The following is a 17,261-nucleotide window of genomic DNA, read 5'->3' as shown; positions in this document are numbered from 1 at the left end:
TTCATCTCCACATCAGTAGCCTCTAAGCCCCAGGAACCCAGAGCCCTAACTCCTCCTTATAGCAGCATCGAAAATCTGTAATATCTCCAAGACTTTCCTCCAGTTCCTTTTTACTATTGCAAATGATGGACGAACTAAGGGAGATGGAGAGTGTTGGTAGAATGATAAGAGGGAAACGCAAGTAGCCCGAGAAAAACCCTCTGCAACGTCTACTTTGTCACCACGAATTCCACCACGACCTGACCGGAGATCACACCAGGGTCGCCTGGATGGAAGACCAGTCACAAACGCGACAATGAGCATACAGAGTGGAAGTGAAATAACCCTGCAGATTTTCACAGTGAATAGCTCATGTTGTATGTAACAAAAAAGTGTAATACCATATTGGTGAAAAGTTCATGGTTTTCTCAGGAGAAAAAAAAATAACTTTTTTCCAAAATGTTTAACACACTCTTATTTGGAAAAAGACTGCCTGGGTCAGTGGTTGAGAAGAAACTGCCTTCTGAAGGATGCACTGGAAGGAATGGTGAATGGGAGAAGAGTTCAGAGAAGAAGAAGATATCAGATGATAGACGACATTAAGATATATGGATCATATGAAGAGACAAAGAGGAAGGCAAAAAATAGAAAAGATTGGAGATTGCTGGGTTTGCAGTGAAAGACCTGCCCTTGGGCAGAACACCATGAATGAATGAATATTTGGTAACTATTGCGAGCAGGATCGTGAGTTTTGCCCATAACGATAGAAAATATAATCATTTATTCTCTGGCACATTTTCATAGTGTGGATGGTTTTCGTGTAAATTTAATTAACCACTAATTTTAAGCCACTGAACGACAAACAGATTGCAACATAGACAGGGAGGGAGAGGTTCACCTAGGGCAGGCCTATCAAGGTTACTCGCCATTATGAGAGGGTTGTGGCTCACGTGGCAATTGTAGCAGTTGTCTCCTATAAAAATTAATTACTACGAACTACAACCTTGGATACTTACAAATGTTACAACGTTCTTATGTTAAATTTATGATACTATTGAGAACTCTGTGTACAATATGTTCGTACTGAAATAGATTCATACTTGAGCAGTTTACTCCAAAACTGTAATACGGTATTAAACATGGTTATTGAAAAATAGGCCTATTTATTTAATTACATAATATATTATTTTCCTCCTAACATAATGAATAATATATTCTAAACTATTGTTATTTTTAATATTCTGAAGTATGAAAAACAAGTTTATAAAAATTCGATTTTTAAAATCACTGAAATTTAATTATCTCACATTTCAAATATTGCACAAGAAAATGTCTACCTCGTTTGTAAGTATTGTAAGGCACGTAATTGTACTTTAAAAAAATCTTTCGATATTCACAAATTTATCAAGGCTGTACTTTTTGCTTCCACTAGAAAACTGTATTGTAACATTACAATAATGATACGCCTTAAAAAAAGTAAAATCAATTGATAGTAAAACAAAAATAAAAAAAAACAACCTACGCTTTTAGTAAGTTTATGCCATGTCTCAAAGCTACATTTACAACTGAAGTGAACTAGATTGTTGACTGAATAGCCAGATGTGACATCAAAAGGTACGATCCAAAGCTACGTAGTGCATAGTAATCAAGTCTGTAGTAGGTAGTAAATGAAAATGCTTGCTTGATTGTTGACTTGTACATTAAACAAACATGGATACCTCATTAGCAATTGGAGATCATGAACCAGAAGATGCTTTGGAAATAAAATGTAAGTTCAATGTACAGAGTGGGCACACAGTTCCGTTACTGCCTATAAATATCTCAAATATACACACTATTTATGTAATTCCGTCATAATGCAGACATACATCTACTTTACACTAACTGTGTGTCCTAAGAATGCAAAGGTTCAGTATGTCCCCCATCATTCTCCTCACAAAAAATAATGCATCACTAGGTTCTGTGCGACATTCGCCTCAGCATTGCTGGTGTAATCTGTTGGAAAGTGCACCGCACGGCATCCTTAAATTCATCAATGGTGTTGTACCGTTCCTGTGCATCAATGCTCTTGATGAAATTCCACAGTGCTTTGTCTCAGATTTCCACAACACTGAAATGACCATGGGTCACACATCTTACCAGCTTCTCTCAACTGGCCACTTCGCAGTCCTGACCTCACAATCTGTGACAATGCGCTGTGGTGTTTCATCAAGTGCATTGTGGCACAGGAACGGATATTAGAAAATATGAATATATGTTTCCTATTTTGGATATTAAACATTATGACAGAGGTTGTATATACACGCCAGAGGCAACCAATGTTACATTATAATGGGTACTGCTACCACTTTCACTCTGTCAGCAAAGATGGAAGAAGAAGATATTGGAGATGTGAGGATCGACAGAATTGTAATGCAAGATGCACGACTGGGACTGACTTAGATGACATCGCTAGATTATATAAAGATGGCACTGCAAATCAATAACATGATGCAGGTGTGGAGGGCGAAGTTAGGAAAGTTATGAATGACCATAAGAGACATGCAGAAGAAAATCCCAACAAACCTCCGGCACAAATCATGCATGCAGCTCTTCCCAGCGGTGTGACTGACCAGGAAACCCTTCTGCGGTGTGACTGATCAGGAAACCCTTCTGGTGTTGCCGGACAGAAAGATCATGAAGAGACATGTCAACCGAACTCAAAATAAAACTCGACCACAAATTTCTCGAACTTTACAAGAACCTGTTCAATAAATTACATTTTCACCAAATGAAATACGTTTCATGTCATCTATTTTTTTTACCATAGTGGACGATATAGTCAGTGGACAAAAACATAATGGACGAAGCATGAAAATGGACTAAATGGTCAGTGGACAAAACTTAATGGACAAATCATGAAATGAACAAATGTGAGTGGACAAGAAAGAAAGTGGACCGAATGTAGTGGACCAAAGGCCCTATAATGATGTGAATACATGAGAATGTGGAAGTGAAACAGTGGTGTAGTGTGAATAACCTTAGTTTGTATATCCCAATACAAGGAAGAAAAATGGAGGTTGATATTAATGTATATCAGGCAAGAATTGGATGCTTTAACAGCGGAAGAAAAGTGATGGCTAAGAAAAATTATTATAGTGGTTGGGAGCATTTCGTGTTTATTCGCACGCACGCATGCACGCACGCACACACACACACATATAATCTGTATTATCTCAGCATATGGTTAGAGAGTACCTAAAGAATTCAGGCTGAATGAAAAATGATGAGGCATAAGACAATGATGATCCTCCTCATGTTGATAACTGGGAACACATACAGACACAGATCACAATTCTGACTATGAAGTGGGAAACACTGGCTCTTCTTCAGAAGAAAATTGTTATGTTGGGCGACATCCAAGTGGCATAAGATTTCATACACCACATCACGCAAAACCAAAAGAAAATCATCGTAATGAACTTTCCAGTGCCAAAGTGTGAAAGCAAAAAGCAGTGAAGTTGTTTCTTGCTTGGTGATGACTATATAATTGATCATATTACTCTCTGTACTAACGTTTTTATTGACAGAAAACAAGATAATAGCAACCTCGCCAGAGATAGATTTAGGGAAATATTGAGGAGTGAAAAGCTTGCTTTACTTGGTTTGTTGCACCTACCTGACAGGGGCTAAGAAAGGAAGTCACACAAAAGTGCTAGAACTGTGGTCAACTGATGGAACTATCATTAAAATTTTGAGAGCCTGTATGAGTTATGACAGATTTTTTCACCATTCTTGATTACATCCTTAACACACTTATATAATCACTGATGAACTATTGAGTTATTTATATTAAATAAATGACAACGTCACTGTGTTAATATTTAAATTATGGTGTCATTTTACCTGATTGACTAGTTTCGATGTTACTACCATCATCCTCTAAGTTCTAGTGAGTTCCTATGCTATCTACCCCTACCATAACAAGAAACATGAAGCTAGCACAGGATGGATGTAATCTCGAAACTAGTCAATCAGGTAAAATAACACCATCATTTAAATATTAACACAGTGAAGTTGTGATTTATTTAATTTAAATAACTTAATAGTTCATCAGAGACTTTTTTCAAATCCTGAGATCTATGAGATTCGATGACAAAAACATAAGAGGTAAGCAAATCAGAACTGATGAAATGGCCGCCATATGTACAGTATTTGAATAATTCACAAAAAGTTGCAAAATGTGTTACAATACCGGCAGACTTATCACAATAAATGAGAAATTGGAACCGTTTCATAGCAGATAATATGAAACTTTTATTCAATACATTTCCAACAAACTTGCTTTCTGCATCTACTTTTCATTAAAAACTATCAAAAATTAATCTAAATTTCCAGTGAACCTTAATCAAAACAAGCAGAATACAAATAACATATTTTCGATCAGAAAGACGTCAATATGACATATTTTAAAGAATTTATATGCGAAAATTATGATAGGTATCAAATTTATGTCGTGCCCCTGCTCTAGGGTTAAGACATTTATTATATGCCAAACATATCTTACACATTCATATAATGCATTTTTCCAACTAAAACAAGCAGAATGCAAATAACATTATTTTCGATCAGAAAGACATCAGTATGACATATTTTAAAGAATTTATACGCAAGAATTATGATAGGTATCAAATTTATGTTGTGCCCCTGCTCATGTTCTGGAAACTAGTACCCATGCTCAAGGGTTAAGACATGTATTATATATCCAAACATATCTTACACATTCTTATAATACATTTTTCAACAATATAATGTCTTATGGTATTCGAATATGGAGAAATAGTACTACTATATCCAAAGTTCTCATTCTTTAAAAAAGACTGTAAGAATACTGACAGGTCTCCTTATGAAGAACATTGCAGACCCTTATTCATCTGAGAAAAAAATTTAACTGTTGTAAATCTAACACAATAAACAGTTTACTAGATGTTAAGAAAAACTTCAACAATTATATTAATAGATCTTCACTGTTACAGCACGAGATATAATTATCTTTCTGAATGAAATCCAGTGGCGGTTGGTAACTTGAAATATAGGGGGTTGCATATTGTCAGTGACAGTACTATTATACTCTTTAGCTGATGCGGAATTCTGCATGATCAGATTAAGCTGGCGCATAATAATGAACATAAGCTGCGTCTGTGTAAGTTTGCTAGACCAATGCTTGAGCACCACATAATGAGCCACTCATGACTGAAGCACCATCATATGTATGAGCGATCAGTTTCTTGGGACAAGTTCCTAAATGACAATCAAGCTCATGTGTTATGCTTAGCCAAAGATGTTGCATCATGACCAGTAGGAACAATGAAGTCCTAGAATCTTTCAACAGGTTTGTTGTTGTGGATATGTCTGTAAATAACCACCATCTGAAATTTGTTGGAGACATCACTTGTTTCATCTGCAGTAACAGCTAGAAAGTCCACAGTTTTTATCTGCCGTGAAATCTCTTCATGACAGACTTCTAGCATAAACGCCAAAAGCTCATTCTGAATGATTTTTGACGTCCCTTTGAAAACTGTTGAATTTTCTAGGTGGGTCTTCAGAGCGTTGTCTAGCTCAGCACTGAAATTTATGAGACCACGACATATGCCTAGATTAGAAGACGAAACCGTTTCATTGTGACTTCTCAGTGCTAATTCAAAGGAGTCACAGAATCTAATACAATTAATGATGATATTTATCACGTTCAATGTTTCTTCTATAGGCACCGTCCAACTGAGCAGCAATATTTACAATTCCCATGAAGGCTAAACTAAGGACATTTTTTATGTGGGTTGATGATGCCTCGTGTTTCTTAACCCTTTCATTTAGAAGATGCACATCAATCATTCCTGTTTTAGTCCACATTTCTTCGCCACCAAATAACATACACGGAAAACAAAATAGAGCATTCTTGACATTGCAGATGCACAACCAATCATGTTTTTCGAACATATTAGCATTAAAAATTCTATTAAAAGTCCTACCCTTTGTAGAAATAATTTGCGAAAGCTTAATAGCAGGTTGGTCTACTGAGCCTTTTTATTTATATTTTCGCCTCTAATGACCTAGATGAATATGATTTTGATTGTAAACTATTAATGGAATTCATTTTTGTATACTATTAATTACTTACTCTTTTATAATTAACACTTTCAACAAGACAACAATAACTCACACAACACCCGAAGTATAAAACGCGGTATAACGTACTATACAGCAATATGATCAAGAAGGCAGTGATTTCAAGGTGCGAAGCCTTGCGTCAAACGACGTGTGTATACACATCATAAACTGTCTGCTAGCAAAGGCCACGCCTCCAGCGTTTCTCCCCGCACCTGCCCCTCTAGCACCCAAAGTCCCTTTGCAGACACAGAGTTAACAAGGCTAGTACATATGAACATACAAGTGCTCTACAGATAATAGGGGTATTTCTTATTATGTTTAGAAGAGTATATAGGCCTACTGGTAAGTCATTAATGATTATTACACACATTATTTATTTATAAACTTTCTAGGGGTAGTGCTAACTTGCTACTCCCTTCTAGAGCCGCCCCTGATGAAATCTTAAACTGAGCAAATAAAAGAATTGTTTTAGCTTGATTGCACTTATTATGTTAAATAAATTACCACAACAGGCAAATGTACATTTTAACAGATCTAAAATCATCTTGCTATGTTGGCTAACTGAAAACCCCTTTATGGTATTAAGGATTTTTTTTTACTCGTCTACAGACCTAAGGCTATGGCCAGATGAGCTGTAAATGTCGCTAATTTTTGGCGACAAATAAAGCTGCTGTAACTGTCGCAAAATGGGTGGCCAGACAAGGCTACAAATACTGCTCAGTTTCTGCATTAAATGTAGCTATGTGTGGCCACACGATGTGCCACACTAGCGACTTTTGATAGTCTAGTTCTTTTGCGATTTGCAGCACTCAGCAGTACAACCGTCAGACTAGGCTGAAGTAACTCATTTGTGTGCAGTACAGTGGAAGGTACTGTATTGTTTCTTCCGAGATGGATTATCAAGCCAAAGTCGCTTTATGTTTTTTGTTAGTTCGACGTACACGCCTACTTCACTCCCTCAGAAACACAAGACACAAGCTGATTCTGTTGTTCTGACTACAAATACATACTGAGAATTTCAACTATTAGAAAAACGGGTTTTCCTTCAAATTTGAGAATGTCTTTCTCCCATTGTACATTTCATCCAATAGAAAACAGAGTTTACATTCCCTTAAACTTTACAGATCATGATGAAAGAGAGATGGAACGGAGAAAAATTCTCTCCGGCGCCGGGGTTTGAACCCGGGTTTTCAGCTCTACATGCTGATGCTTTATCCACTAAGCCACGCCGGATACAATCCCGACGCCTTTTAGAATCGTCTCAGATTAAGCTCCATCTCTTGGGTTCCCTCTGGTGGCCGCCCTCTGCACTACGTCATAGATGTCTATGAACGCAGGACCGAAGTCCATACATGTGTTGAGGTGCACTCAGATGAGTGACTGATTGGCCGGGATCCGACGGTATGGGCGCCGTCTTAAATCACAAAGTGATTTATTACGCATGTCATATATATATATATATATATATATATATATATATATATTGATGTACCGAAGTACATATGATATTTCCATGCAGATATTCTGCGTCATCACATGATGAAAGAGAAATGGAACGGAGAAAAATTCTCTCCGGCGCCGGGGTTTGAACCCGGGTTTTCAGCTCTACGTGCTGATGCTTTATCCACTAAGCCACGCCGGATACAATCCCGACGCCGTTTAGAATCGTCTCAGATTAAGCTCTATCTCTTGGGTTCCCTCTGGTGGCCGCCCTCTGCACTACGTCATAGATGTCTATGAACGCAGGACCGAAGTCCATACATGTGTTGAGGTGCACTCAGATGAGTGACTGATTGGCCGGGATCCGACGGTATGGGCGCCGTCTTAAATCACAAAGTGATTTATTACGCATGTCATATATATATATATATTGATGTACCGAATTACATATGATATTTCCATGCAGATATTCTGCGTCATCACATGATGAAAGAGAGATGGAACGGAGAAAAATTCTCTCCGGCGCCGGGGTTTGAACCCGGGTTTTCAGCTCTACGTGCTGATGCTTTATCCACTAAGCCACGCCGGATACAATCCCGACGCCGTTTAGAATCGTCTCAGATTAAGCTCCATCTCTTGGGTTCCCTCTGGTGGCCGCCCTCTGCACTACGTCATAGATGTCTATGAACGCAGGACCGAAGTCCATACATGTGTTGAGGTGCACTCAGATGAGTGACTGATTGGCCGGGATCCGACGGTATGGGCGCCGTCTTAAATCACAAAGTGATTTATTACGCATGTCATATATATATATATATTGATGTACCGAATTACATATGATATTTCCATGCAGATATTCTGCGTCATCACATGATGGAAGAGAGATGGAACGGAGAAAAATTCTCTCCGGCGCCGGGGTTTGAACCCGGGTTTTCAGCTCTACGTGCTGATGCTTTATCCACTAAGCCACGCCGGATACAATCCCGACGCCGTTTAGAATCGTCTCAGATTAAGCTCCATCTCTTGGGTTCCCTCTGGTGGCCGCCCTCTGCACTACGTCATAGATGTCTATGAACGCAGGACCGAAGTCCATACATGTGTTGAGGTGCACTCAGATGAGTGACTGATTGGCCGGGATCCGACGGTATGGGCGCCGTCTTAAATCACAAAGTGATTTATTACGCATGTCATATATATATATATATATATATATATATATATATATATATATATATATTGATGTACCGAAGTACATATGATATTTCCATGCAGATATTCTGCGTCATCACATGATGAAAGAGAAATGGAACGGAGAAAAATTCTCTCCGGCGCCGGGGTTTGAACCCGGGTTTTCAGCTCTACGTGCTGATGCTTTATCCACTAAGCCACGCCGGATACAATCCCGACGCCGTTTAGAATCGTCTCAGATTAAGCTCCATCTCTTGGGTTCCCTCTGGTGGCCGCCCTCTGCACTACGTCATAGATGTCTATGAACGCAGGACCGAAGTCCATACATGTGTTGAGGTGCACTCAGATGAGTGACTGATTGGCCGGGATCCGACGGTATGGGCGCCATCTTAAATCACAAAGTGATTTATTACGCATGTCATATATATATATATTGATGTACCGAATTACATATGATATTTCCATGCAGATATTCTGCGTCATCACATGATGAAAGAGAGATGGAACGGAGAAAAATTCTCTCTGGCGCCGGGGTTTGAACCCGGGTTTTCAGCTCTACGTGCTGATGCTTTATCCACTAAGCCACGCCGGATACAATCCCGACGCCTTTTAGAATCGTCTCAGATTAAGCTCCATCTCTTGGGTTCCCTCTGGTGGCCGCCCTCTGCACTACGTCATAGATGTCTATGAACGCAGGACCGAAGTCCATACATGTGTTGAGGTGCACTCAGATGAGTGACTGATTGGTCGGGATCCGACGGTATGGGCGCCGTCTTAAATCACAAAGTGATTTATTACGCATGTCATATATATATATATATATATATATATATATATAGATGTACCGAAGTACATATGATATTTCCATGCAGATATTCTGCGTCATCACATGATGAAAGAGAGATGGAACGGAGAAAAATTCTCTCCGGCGCCGGGGTTTGAACCCGGGTTTTCAGCTCTACGTGCTGATGCTTTATCCACTAAGCCACGCCGGATACAATCCCGACGCCGTTTAGAATCGTCTCAGATTAAGCTCCATCTCTTGGGTTCCCTCTGGTGGCCGCCCTCTGCACTACGTCATAGATGTCTATGAACGCAGGACCGAAGTCCATACATGTGTTGAGGTGCACTCAGATGAGTGACTGATTGGCCGGGATCCGACGGTATGGGCGCCGTCTTAAATCACAAAGTGATTTATTACGCATGTCATATATATATATATATATATATATATATATATATATATATTGATGTACCGAAGTACATATGATATTTCCATGCAGATATTCTGCGTCATCACATGACGAAAGAGAGATGGAACGGAGAAAAATTCTCTCCGGCGCCGGGGTTTGAACCCGGGTTTTCAGCTCTACGTGCTGATGCTTTATCCACTAAGCCACGCCGGATACAATCCCGACGCCGTTTAGAATCGTCTCAGATTAAGCTCCATCTCTTGGGTTCCCTCTGGTGGCCGCCCTCTGCACTACGTCATAGATGTCTATGAACGCAGGACCGAAGTCCATACATGTGTTGAGGTGCACTCAGATGAGTGACTGATTGGCCGGGATCCGACGGGATTGTATCCGGCGTGGCTTAGTGGATAAAGCATCAGCACGTAGAGCTGAAAACCCGGGTTCAAACCCCGGCGCCGGAGAGAATTTTTCTCCGTTCCATCTCTCTTTCATCATGTGATGACGCAGAATATCTGCATGGAAATATCATATGTACTTCGGTACATCAATATATATATATATATATATATATATATATATATATATATATATATATATGACATGCGTAATAAATCACTTTGTGATTTAAGACGGCGCCCATACCGTCGGATCCCGGCCAATCAGTCACTCATCTGAGTGCACCTCAACACATGTATGGACTTCGGTCCTGCGTTCATAGACATCTATGACGTAGTGCAGAGGGCGGCCACCAGAGGGAACCCAAGAGATGGAGCTTAATCTGAGACGATTCTAAACGGCGTCGGGATTGTATCCGGCGTGGCTTAGTGGATAAAGCATCAGCACGTAGAGCTGAAAACCCGGGTTCAAACCCCGGCGCCGGAGAGAATTTTTCTCCGTTCCATCTCTCTTTCATCATGTGATGACGCAGAATATCTGCATGGAAATATCATATGTACTTCGGTACATCAATATATATATATATGACATGCGTAATAAATCACTTTGTGATTTAAGACGGCGCCCATACCGTCGGATCCCGGCCAATCAGTCACTCATCTGAGTGCACCTCAACACATGTATGGACTTCGGTCCTGCGTTCATAGACATCTATGACGTAGTGCAGAGGGCGGCCACCAGAGGGAACCCAAGAGATGGAGCTTAATCTGAGACGATTCTAAACGGCGTCGGGATTGTATCCGGCGTGGCTTAGTGGATAAAGCATCAGCACGTAGAGCTGAAAACCCGGGTTCAAACCCCGGCGCCGGAGAGAATTTTTCTCCGTTCCATCTCTCTTTCATCATGTGATGACGCAGAATATCTGCATGGAAATATCATATGTACTTCGGTACATCAATATATATATATATATATATATATATGACATGCGTAATAAATCACTTTGTGATTTAAGACGGCGCCCATACCGTCGGATCCCGGCCAATCAGTCACTCATCTGAGTGCACCTCAACACATGTATGGACTTCGGTCCTGCGTTCATAGACATCTATGACGTAGTGCAGAGGGCGGCCACCAGAGGGAACCCAAGAGATGGAGCTTAATCTGAGACGATTCTAAACGGCGTCGGGATTGTATCCGGCGTGGCTTAGTGGATAAAGCATCAGCACGTAGAGCTGAAAACCCGGGTTCAAACCCCGGCGCCGGAGAGAATTTTTCTCCGTTCCATCTCTCTTTCATCATGTGATGACGCAGAATATCTGCATGGAAATATCATATGTACTTCGGTACATCAATATATATATATATATATGACATGCGTAATAAATCACTTTGTGATTTAAGACGGCGCCCATACCGTCGGATCCCGGCCAATCAGTCACTCATCTGAGTGCACCTCAACACATGTATGGACTTCGGTCCTGCGTTCATAGACATCTATGACGTAGTGCAGAGGGCGGCCACCAGAGGGAACCCAAGAGATAGAGCTTAATCTGAGACGATTCTAAACGGCGTCGGGATTGTATCCGGCGTGGCTTAGTGGATAAAGCATCAGCACGTAGAGCTGAAAACCCGGGTTCAAACCCCGGTGCCGGAGAGAATTTTTCTCCGTTCCATCTCTCTTTCATCATGTGATGACGCAGAATATCTGCATGGAAATATCATATATACTTCGGTACATCAATATATATATATATATATATATATATATATATATGACATGCGTAATAAATCACTTTGTGATTTAAGACGGCGCCCATACCGTCGGATCCCGGCCAATCAGTCACTCATCTGAGTGCACCTCAACACATGTATGGACTTCGGTCCTGCGTTCATAGACATCTATGACGTAGTGCAGAGGGCGGCCACCAGAGGGAACCCAGAGATGGAGCTTAATCTGAGACGATTCTAAACGGCGTCGGGATTGTATCCGGCGTGGCTTAGTGGATAAAGCATCAGCACGTAGAGCTGAAAACCCGGGTTCAAACCCCGGCGCCGGAGAGAATTTTTCTCCGTTCCATCTCTCTTTCATCATGTGATGACGCAGAATATCTGCATGGAAATATCATATGTACTTCGGTACATCAATATATATATATTTACAGATCATGTTTCTCAGATAATCAAATTTCGGGGTGGGGGGGGGGGGAATGAAAGATTAATCTTAGCCAGGGGCGTAGTGTGCATGGATGTGGGTGACGTGTCGCATCCCCTGAATTTTTCTTTACAAAAAATGTTTTTTATCATTATTTATCGGTACTTTATTTTGTGTATATCGTGTTATACCTGTTACACATAATAATGATTATTTGAAGTTTCATCTTGTATTGATTGTTCCAGTAAGCTGACTAATAAGTAATGAAAATTCAATTAGACCGTCTCTGCTTATCTGTATTACAATTATAATTTATTGATGTCTTACATTCATTTTACATGGTTGTTTGCACTTGCATTACAATTTTTTTTTTTTTTTTTTTTTTTTTTTATTCTTAGACTCTCTGAGTCTCCTTTGGGTTATACTAGAGCAGAAATAATAAATATATTCATGTTAATTTAAAGTTTAAAAATATTGATTTCATTATTAGGAATTCCCAGTAACTAATAATTGTTAATTCGTTTAAGGGGAAAAATTAATTGGTCTTGAATAGGCCATGTCAAATGCTTAATTTTTTTCCTAATAAAGGATTATTCTCATTACATAGGGTAGTCTCTTGAGAGTAGGATGTTTTGTAGAATAACTTTACAGTATATTTAAATAACTTAAACGTTTTTCGTTGAATAAGAAGACACACGAGTATCAGTTTATTAATGGCTTTATTGCTGATCATTGCTTGCTATTATTATTGTAAAATTACTAATTACACTGGTCAACAGTCATTTTGCGCCAGACATAAAACTAACAAACTCTTATTAATCTTGACCTCCTGAATTCAAAAATAACAATCAAAATGTTCCACCAGTTCGGGTTTTCGAAATGCACAATATAATTAATTTTCTATGCATTTTATTTAAAAAATCACCGAATTTCATGTGTAACTATTTTGTTTTACAAATGTGATGACCCATTATATGAAAACAACATTAGTATAAGTAGACCACCATATTAAAAGCACTTGTAGAAATGGAAATTATTTTATAGCCCTTTTACGAGTATATTTGGAGTGAAACAGGTTTGCGGTATGAATTCACTTGAGTTTACCTGACTTCACTTGAGATGTGTATTTCTTTCACTGTGAGCTTTAATGACATTACTATAGTTTATATATTTTGCAATAGACTGCCCTGTCAAAACAACTTCTAGAAGCGGAAATTGTTTTATTGCCCTTTTCGGTTTCATTTGGAGTGGGAGAAACAGGTTTGCCATATGAAATCGCTTCAGTTTATCAGGAGATTTCCATGGTGTTAGTATTCTGTGTAAGACGTGTACTTCTTTAAAGTGTACTTTAATGATAATATTCAAAGTACGAATGGTTTATATGTGCAGATCTGAAGGTTGTATCATTGCTTCTTGGAATGCAATTAAGCTACACATAATTTTGCTGCTTTCTGTGCAAATGGGACAGTCACGCTCGAGATGAGCATTATAAAATAAAAGTATGATCAACACGACAATCACTAGAACCAGGGAAGAAGAATATTATACAACCCCTTGTACTTCAAAGTAAAGTAATTTTACCTCCTTTACACATTAAGTTAGGATTAATGAAGAATTCTGTTAAAGGGATGAATCATGAAACTGAAGCATTTAAACATATCCAGGAAAAATTTCCCGCTATTAGTGACTAAAAAAATAAAAGAGTTTTCAATGGACCACAAATTAGAGAAATAATGAAGGACAATCACTTCGAATCTTTGTTGGAAGGAAAAGAGACAGCAGCCTAGGTTGCATTCAAGGAGGTTGTATTAAATTTTCTGGGTAACTGTAGAAGTGAGAACTATAAGAACTAGTTCAAAATTTACTGTTGGCATATGAAACTATAAGTGTAACATGTCCCTGAAAATTCACTTCTTTCACGCCCATCTTGATTTTTTCCCCGAGAATTGTGGCGATTTCAGTTATGAGCATGGTGAGCACTTTCATCAAGAAATTTCAACTATGGAAAAAATATACCAAGGACAGTGGAGTATCAATATGCTAGCAAACTATTGTTAGACTTTAGCTCGTGATGGACCTGATGCCCAATATGAAATAAAAAGAAAGCTGTAATCTTCTAACAGCGAGTCATTACTGTCGTCATATAAAGCAGTATTCTGAATAGATATGAATTCGAAAATTTCTCAAAAACCGTAACCAACAACTGTTTTTTAATGCCATATTCGTATTCAGGAGGTTCAAATTATTATATAGAAAACATGTATCACATGCCCAGTGCAAAAAAAAATTGTTACGCAGTGTTATATACAGGTTATTTCCGAGGTGGTGTTACAAACTTTCAGGGATGATGGCGAAGGGCACATGTATCAATTTGAGATAAGGAACCAAGGTCCGGAAATGACTGAGTCGAAAGTTGTAAGCAAAAATACTTGTGTGGAAATGGAATTGTAATTTGGCACCACATGCCCTTCTTCCTTAACTTTTGGAATAGTCGTGGAAAAATGGTATGGGCCGGATGTCTCCTACGTGGGTACTTGACCTGATACAATCTGTGAGCTTGTCTACTGTTCCCATAGGCTCATCCGTATTCGAAAATCAGGTCTGCATATTCCGCTATCATGTACTCCTCCATTTTACTAGGACTGATTGACTGGACACTGCAACTTGTACACATACACTACTGTCTACAGACGTGCATATCAGGACCGACCATGTCCATTACACATTATGGTATCTGCATTGCTTTAGTGTAGTTTCCTGTCCCCATCCCTCAGACAGTGCACTGAATGGAATACTGTAAGTAGACAATGGAAACAACGCCAGATGAATACAGTATGTGTAAGATGTACACATAAATAAAGTGTACAGAGGAATAAAATTATTTCATTTCCACAGAACTATTTTTGCTTGTAACTTTCGACTGGGTCATTTCCGGACCAAGGTTCCAATCTCAAATTGGTACATGTGCCCTTCGCCATCATCCCTGAAAGTTTGTAACACCACCTCAGAAACACCCTGTACAAAAAAAGTTTATACAGGTTTTCCTATGTGTGATTTAAAGACTACGAAATGCCAGATTGTGCCGTGTTCAGCTGCAACAATTATGCCAAGAAAACCAAAGGCAGAGAAGTGAAATACTTCTAGTTTACAAGAAATGATGACCTGGCTACAATATGTAAACGAAATGACAAACATACTGACACACCAAACTCACATCACGGCTACATTTGTCGTGACATCTAGCCACCCAGCAGCAGTAATCATAGTGATGTCTGGCCACCTAGCAGCAGTATTTGTAGCGGAAGAAATGGACCCGGGAGCATTCAAGTTGCAACATGACCATGGAATGCACCTAACAAGCTACATTTACTGCCGCATCTGGCCACTTGCATTTGACCCAGTGCAGTCTATAATTCCAGCTACAATTGTCGCAGAAAACCAGCGACATTTACAGCTCATCTGACCGTACCCTAATTATTTTACAGCAGTGTATGTTGTTAAGATCATTTTGGTTTATATTTTATTTTAAAGTATTTGTACTATCTTTGCTTTGTGTTTATTTTTGTTGTTATAGTTCGTAACTGCTTATAACACCATTCTCAATGCTCATGGCATTAAATATGAACAATAAATAAAACAATAACTATATTGAATAATTTTGAGGAGAAAATTGTTGCAAGGCCGGGTATTTAACCCAGGATCTTTGGCTGAGTGTGCCAATGCTCTACCGACGAGTTATCCAGGAACTCTACCACACCCTGGCTCAATTATTCCCCTAATATCTACATACCTCAAGTGGGTTGATAGAATGTCAGAGCCCAGCATTGAGTAAACACTTTCTGTGTGACTTAAATTTGTCATTTCCTGTTAACGAACAGTTAATTAAGTGTATTATACAAATCTGGCTTTCAGGTGTAGCTCCCTGTAAAGCTGACTTGAATAATTTCAAGGGAAAATTTGTTCCAGGGCCGGGTATCGAAACTGGGACCTTTGGTTGAGCGCAATACTCTACCGACTGAGCTATCCAGGAATTCTACCACACCAAAGCTCAATTGTTCCCCTTATATCCACATACCTCAAGTGGGTTGACAGAATGTCAGAGTCCAAAATTGAGTACAGACTTTCTGTGTGACTTAAATTTGTGGAAGCTACATCTGAAAGCCAGATTCGTATAATACATGTAACTGTTCATTAACAGGAAAACACAAATTTAAGTCACACAGAAAGTGTGCATTCAATGCTGGGCTCTGATATTCTGTCAACCCATTTGAGGTATGTTGATATAAGGGGAATAATTGAGCCGGAGTCTGGTAGAGTTCCTGGGTAACTCAAGTCAGTAGAGCATTGATATGCTCAGCCAAAGGTCCCGGATTTGATACCCAGTCGTGGAAGAATTTTTTCCTTGAAATTATTCAAGTCAGCTTTACAGGGAGCTACACCTGAAAGCTAGATTTGTATAATACACCAACTTTCACTACAAAATAACTAAAAGCTATAATCAATATGCATTGACCAGCACAAAGACGCAACACATGATAGTGTTTAAAAAATGACATGTAAGTGTCTATTTAACGAGATTTAACACATTCTAATTTTTTTTATGTGGAAGATTGTCGGCTATTTTTGTGAGAGAATCATTTGTTAGACGATGGGTTTATAACAATGGTTTTGTGGTTTTCATTATGTGATTCCTCCTCAGTCCTGAAATGTGTTTATGCGAGAAGTTGTGCAATTTTCCTGCTTCTCTACTCTTCAATCACGTG

The 17,261-nt window shown here is 39.2% G+C and overlaps 1 protein-coding gene and 1 non-coding gene across 6 annotated transcripts in view; both read right to left on the bottom strand.

Moving 5' to 3' along the window:
* LOC138701460 (E3 ubiquitin-protein ligase SHPRH) overlaps positions 1–17,261 on the bottom strand; it is a 444,559-nt gene that overhangs the window by 297,287 nt on the left and 130,011 nt on the right. The window lies entirely within an intron of this gene.
* Positions 7,288–7,359, bottom strand: TRNAY-GUA (transfer RNA tyrosine (anticodon GUA)). The gene has a single exon. It is a non-coding gene; the product is annotated as a tRNA-Tyr (tRNA).

This window comes from Periplaneta americana, chromosome 6 (assembly GCF_040183065.1).
Source record: "Periplaneta americana isolate PAMFEO1 chromosome 6, P.americana_PAMFEO1_priV1, whole genome shotgun sequence".
NCBI classification, from domain to species: domain Eukaryota; kingdom Metazoa; phylum Arthropoda; class Insecta; order Blattodea; family Blattidae; genus Periplaneta; species Periplaneta americana.
This window is presented reverse-complemented; position numbering and strand designations above follow the sequence as displayed.